General features: G+C 50.7%; 1 protein-coding gene across 1 annotated transcript in view; it reads left to right on the plus strand.

Moving 5' to 3' along the window:
• Positions 1-3526: 3526 nt before the first annotated feature.
• PIK3R5 (phosphoinositide-3-kinase regulatory subunit 5) overlaps positions 3527-5928 on the plus strand; it is a 76371-nt gene continuing 73969 nt past the window's right edge. Inside the window, exon 1 of the mRNA XM_024127929.2 lies at positions 3527-3622. The gene's annotated coding sequence lies outside the window, so the exon portion shown is untranslated. The remainder of the gene's footprint in view (positions 3623-5928) is intronic.

Below are 5928 nucleotides of genomic sequence, written 5' to 3' on the forward strand. Positions count from 1 at the left end.
CATCAAAAATTGATTGTAAATGTGAGAGTTTATTTCCAGACTCACAATTTTATTCCACTGATATATAAATATATCTGTAGCTTTGTGGTAAGTTTTGAAATCAGGGAGCTTGAGTCTTCCAACTTTTTTCTTCTTTTTCAAGATTGTTTGGGCTATTCTGGGTCCCTTGAATTTCCTATTCTCAGGCTTTTTTGCTGCTGGGATGAATGAGCTCTCCTTTCGATTTGGTCAATGCTGTGTACAGAAAACTACTGAATGTCATATATTTATTTTTGTGTCCAGCTACTTTACTCTGCTCTCTCATAAGTTCTAAATGTTCCTCAGTCCATTAGCCAGTGTTTCTCAGCTAGACAATCATACCTTTTGTAAGTAATAGTAAGTTTGACTCTTCCTTCCCAAGTTTATGTCTCATTTATTTTTCTTCTCATTGTTTTTCCTTGAATTTCAGAATATGGTTGACACCATTCAAAGTGTGACATTCTTGTTTTGCTCCTCGTTTTCATAGGATTGTCTGTTATTAAGGACTATATTATCCATTCCAGGTCATCACTAGGTATCACACTGTCTGTTGAATTGGAATAAATACATTTATCTTCTTGAAAAAGGCTTTTTACTCCCAGTCACTAAGAGTTTTCATCAGGGAGCATCACATTAGGATAATTATATGGTTCTTCTCCTGTGTCCTATTCATATGATGAACAATATTAATAAACTCTTAACACTGACAGCCCCCTGTGCTGGCCCCTTGTGTAAACTGTATCTCCTGAGCCAGTAGGAACAAATTAGCTCACACTAACGGGAATAACCCAGGTCTTACTGGTGCAGCTCCCACCTGTGTAATATAGAACAGATGTCACAAACTGAAAGTCAGTAGGTCATGTCTGGTTTGGCCTGCAAAGCGGTTTAAAATACTGTTTTGAATTAGTTTCCAGCATTTAAAAATCAGGAGATTTCAGATTAAGAGTTCCAGTTTTTGGTTTCTCTTTACAAATTATAAAATCTGACCACACTAGCCCTGCATTCTCACATGATCACAGTGAGCTGAAGTTGCCCCCCTCAGCCGGGGGTGCTTTAGAGGTCTCCTCATTTGCATCCTTTCCACACCCTATTGTCTCCATACTGTATTGTCCCCAGACATCAAGGTCAAGGGTCAGTTGCCATGTTCTGTATCTGTGCAGTAGTTTTTCTTATAACAGAATTGCGTAAAAGTGAAATATGTCTTGTAATCATGTCTCTAGCAAATGTGGAAAAATAAAAGGGGCCAAGAGGGAGATGTGCTTCGGGAGACATGGGAGCACGCATATTTCTTGGCAGAAATGAAGAATATTCCTATAATGTTTAATACACAAAGTGTGCCTGTTGAAAGGATACAATGTGAGATGCCACCAGATAAAAAACTCATAAGAAGAATATGGAAAAGATGTGTAGGGGAAAGAAAACCTTACTGAACTGGAAGAAAAAAAAAAAGGACTGAAATGTCAATAGGGTTTGTTTCAGGAGGCACAGAGCATCAACAATACTATTGTGAAATGCCGTTATCTAGTAAATGAACACCATCTCCCCAGTTCTGTCCCTGAGTCTGAGCTGTTTGGCTCTTGGAGACATTTGAGTGTCTGACCCCTGCTCCAGTCCTGGGTGGCTGTAGTTCTAAGTCCTGGATAATAGGTGTCAGGTGCTGATCATATCTCCCAGTTGGTCTGCCCTCTTGGGACAGGGAGACACAGGTGGACCTGAGTGGGAGAGTAGGGGTGGGGTGAGGGTGGATAACAGGCAAGCTTAACACCTGGGTCACACCTGCTGGTGGAGAAAGAGAATGTCCACTTTTGATGTGGGATGGCACCAAGTGGTCTTCATGGGATGCTCAGCTCCCTGGTAGCGAACCCTAATGGGCACCTCTGTTTCGGCTTTCCTCCACCTTCAGTTTTAGGAACAACAAAGACATGGAAGAAGGCAAGGATGCCATAACTTCTCTAGCACTCTCTGTAGCTTTCCAAGTGCTCTCAGAATCCACCACGTCAATCTGGCACACGCCATGTCATTCTCAATACTCAGTTCCTGCTTCCAGAGCCGTTCTACCCCTTCTTCCCTACTTGGCCACGTATGGGCTGTCTCCATCTTCCCCCTTCTCCTTGTTTTGTGGTGGAAAAAGTAAGGACAGGGGAGACCAGAGTCCTTGGCCACCCTTCTCAAGTTGTACGACCTTGGTCACATCCTCTCATAGCCTTTGTGGCTCTGGTTCCTTATTTGTAAAATGGTGGGTGTGAGGGTCCTGGTGGTGGATGAGGAGTAGAAGTACTAGATGGTTCTGGGCGCCTTCCCATCTCTAATTGTAGGCTGGAACCAATTCTCTGTGTTCATCCAAGAGTACTTTCTGTTTCTATGTTTTTGGGGAAGTTGCTTTTTCTTGGTATTTAGCGAGTCAGGAAAAGAAAAATCATTGGCGTTCACATCTCTCAACGCCTCAGGTAGGGCTGTGGCTTTTGACCAACAGTAACGGCTGATCTTGTGGCCGGTTTTGAACGCCTCTAACAGATATTGTGACACAGAGTCCCGTTCAAGAGTGGAAATGGAAATTCCAGCCTTGCCCTTTGCGAACTCTGACATAAACTGCGATTCTTTCGTTGCCAGGGCTGTCAGCACAGTAGCCAACCTTCTCATTCCCAGTTTGCAATGAGAAAACGGAGGCACAGGGAAGTGCAGTGACTTCCGGGATCCCTCGAAGAGTTCTTTCAGCTCCGGTAAAACCACATCTGCCGCGTGGCCTGTGGGGAGAAAGGGGGCGGCCAGAAAAGGGCCTCGACTCCGGAGACTACCCCAACCCGCCTTCAGGAGCCGAGAAATGGCTAAGTCACAGCCACTGGTGGTGGAAGGTGAGAAAGTCAGACCAGAGGCTGGAGCAGCAGTGCGCAAAGTCTGGATCGGCTGGTATTTCTAGAAAGGTTTCTGCAGAAGGGTGAGGGTCACGGCTCCCGTCTGCACAGCAGGGGTGCAGACATTTTAAATGTTAACAGCACCCAGAAAATAGAAGTAGGAGGAGGAAGTGGGGCGCTCGGTCGCAGTGAGAGAAGGAAGCAGCTCGTCGGAGCTTCCCCTTTCTCCTCCTTCCCCGAAGCCCTCACCCCAGGCCCCTCTCCTGCTCCGCCCACCCATCCAGCCCCGGCCAAAGCCGCGCTTCCGCTCCCCCGGCCGCACCTCACCTCATTCCTGGGGGGGAGTCGCTGGTGCTAGTTGCTGGCGACCCTTCTGCCGTGCCCGCCCCCGGCCAGGGCTGTTCCTTCCGAGGGCAGACGGGCTCAGAGCTGGGGCTGCTTCTCAGGCGCGCGGCGAGCTCGGGCCAGACTCCGAGGACGCTTGGGTCAGGCCGGCGCCTCGCCGACGCTTCCCGGTCACCAGGTGGCGCTAGAGGCCGGCTGGGCGGCCAGCCCCGCCCCGCTCGCGTCCCGAGCAGGCCCGGCCCCGGCGTGGCCCCGCCCCCGCCCCCAGCCCGCCGTCGGAGCGGAGCCCGGATAGATGCTGGGACCTACCGCGCGCGTCTCCAGCTCGGGCGTGGTGGTCCCGACCGTACCCGGAGTCGCAGGGAGTCGCCGCTGGAGAGGGGCTCGGCGCCCAGCGGGGACTGCAGGTGCGTGGCCGGGGCGCGGGGGCGCGGAGGGCACGCGCGGGGGCCCGAGGCGGAGACAGAGTTGCCCGCGGACCGTCGGGGAGCCGTGCGCCCTAAGCGCATCAGCTGCAGCGGGTGGGCTGGACACAGCCTGCTGTCTTCTGGCTCCGTGAATAGGGTCCACTGCCGGGGACGGGATCCGCATGCACACACGCGTGCCCAGTAATCCCGAAGATAGAAGGGCGTTTCGGCGACTGTCCATCCTTATCTAAGTAGGCACTGCTGACCGTGTCTGTGCGGTCCGAGCGTGGCCGCAGCCTTCTACTGCCTCTTTTAAGGCCGCCCGTTGTCGTGGGGTGAAAGAGTCTGCCCTCCCGTCTGGGAGCTCTCTCGGTGAGCCTTGGCATCAGGGGTCCTTAGCCACCAGGACCTCTAGCGAGCGTGGGTCCTCAGACAGTGGCTGCTGTCAGCGGATTCGTGTTTACACCCCGGGTGTCCCTGTGTGACTCGCGCGTGTGCGTGTGTGTGCGCGTGGGCGTGCGTGCTGGCCTATCCCAGGCCTGGGGTAAATAAGCAAGAAGTTCAGGTCAGTAGGAGGAAGGAGATTGTTCAGAGGGAAAAGGAAGGCGAGATGAAAGCAGCAGGATGTGGTATCAAGTGAGTTACAAGCCTCCTGCAGAGAGGAGGAGTGGGTTTAGGCGAAATGAGGGCCAGAAGTAGGCCAGGTCTGCCTCCAGGGTCCTGTCTGGATCCCCGTCTCTTCCTGCCTGTGTGGTCGTTCTGTCTTCTCCTTCACACCTCCCTTCCTTCTGGCCTGGGACCACCTAGTAGGGCACTGGTTCCCAGAACTTGTTAAAACACACATTCTCCAGGCACCCCCTACAGCACAGCTTTCCAAGGGTGGGGTCTGGAATCTGTATTTTTCTAAAATTTGAATAAGCTCCTGAAGTGATGGGGCTGGTGCCGTTGCTTGGGAACCCTGTGTGGTATGGAAGGGGCTCCAGCCGGGCCCAGGTGGCACAAGGAGCTGCTCCCTGGGTGTTTGCAGAACAAGGGAGTGGGCGTCTTGTGCTTACCTGCTTCCTCAGTGTGGCCACCGTGGTGTGGGTCCAGGAAGACAGAGAAGACAGTTTCAAACGGTCCAGCTCTCTCTTCCTGCTTCAGGATACCCTCCTCTGCTCTCTGGAGAATAACTAGCTGGGACGCTGGGTAGGGACGGCTCAGGGTCTTTGTATGCTGAGCCTCATTGGGGTTTTAAGACCCCTGCCAATCTCTTAGGCGAGGGATGACAAATTATCTTCTCTCCACAAGCTGTAGTGGAAGAAGATCTTCTGCCTCCCTTCCCTGTCCTCCCTCCCCTCCCTCCCTCCCATGCACCCCTTTTCATTTCTTTTGAGAAGAATCAAGTGGAAGCGAACTGGGTGAAAAGCATGTTTGGGGTTACTGGAAAGGTCGTGATGGGGAGGCTCCATAGTGGAGGCTGCTCCGTAGTCCCAGTCGTTGATCACAAGTTTACTGGCTGAGAAGTGGGAGGAGAGCCAGTCGCCTTTGCCTGGGCGGCCCAGCGTTGGAGGCCCCAGCTTGGGTTCAGACAAGCACTCGAATATTGTTGACTTGGTCTTAGTTCAGAGAGGCTCACCCCAAGAAGCCGAGCTGGCCAGCCCTGTGGGACCTCTATGAACCAGAAGGCTTGTCTGGTGCAGCTGTGGGTGGGCTGAAAGCCTGGATCAGCTTCTTAAGAGAGGAAGCTTCTGGAGGGGCAAGGTAGGGTGTTCGCCAGCAGCTCAAGGGAGAGGTGTGAAGTTTGAGTTTTGAGCTTCTGGCATAGATGGGGTGGGAGGCAGACAAAGGAAAGACTACATCTGACTTCTGCCTAAAGGCAAGATGAGACACTCCCACAGCAAACATATATTACGTATTAGGATATTCCATCAATTTGAAGATGTACATATTTTCGCTTTTTTTTAACAATTCTGAAATCAAGATGCATCTTACCATCAATGGTATCTTACCATTATAATAGGCAGCAATATTTCTTTCTTAATGGCGCACAAAATAATGGTGCATCTTACAATTGATGGCATCTTTATTTTATTTTATTTACTAAATCAGAGTTTCTAAAACTGTTCCATCTGTCCTGCAAGATGTTCCCCGAAAAAGAAAAAGACTCCTGTCTAAAAGTTCATGAAATAGGAAACCCTATTCCTTCCTTAGAGATTTATCAAGCACGCTAGCACACTAAAGTCTGTGAGAAGTCCTATAGTCGAAAAAGTGATTTAATTTTTTTAAACATCTTTATTGGAGTATAATTGCTTTACGATGGTGTG

The sequence above is a fragment of the Physeter macrocephalus genome, chromosome 14 (assembly GCF_002837175.3).
Source record: "Physeter macrocephalus isolate SW-GA chromosome 14, ASM283717v5, whole genome shotgun sequence".
NCBI lineage: Eukaryota > Metazoa > Chordata > Mammalia > Artiodactyla > Physeteridae > Physeter > Physeter macrocephalus.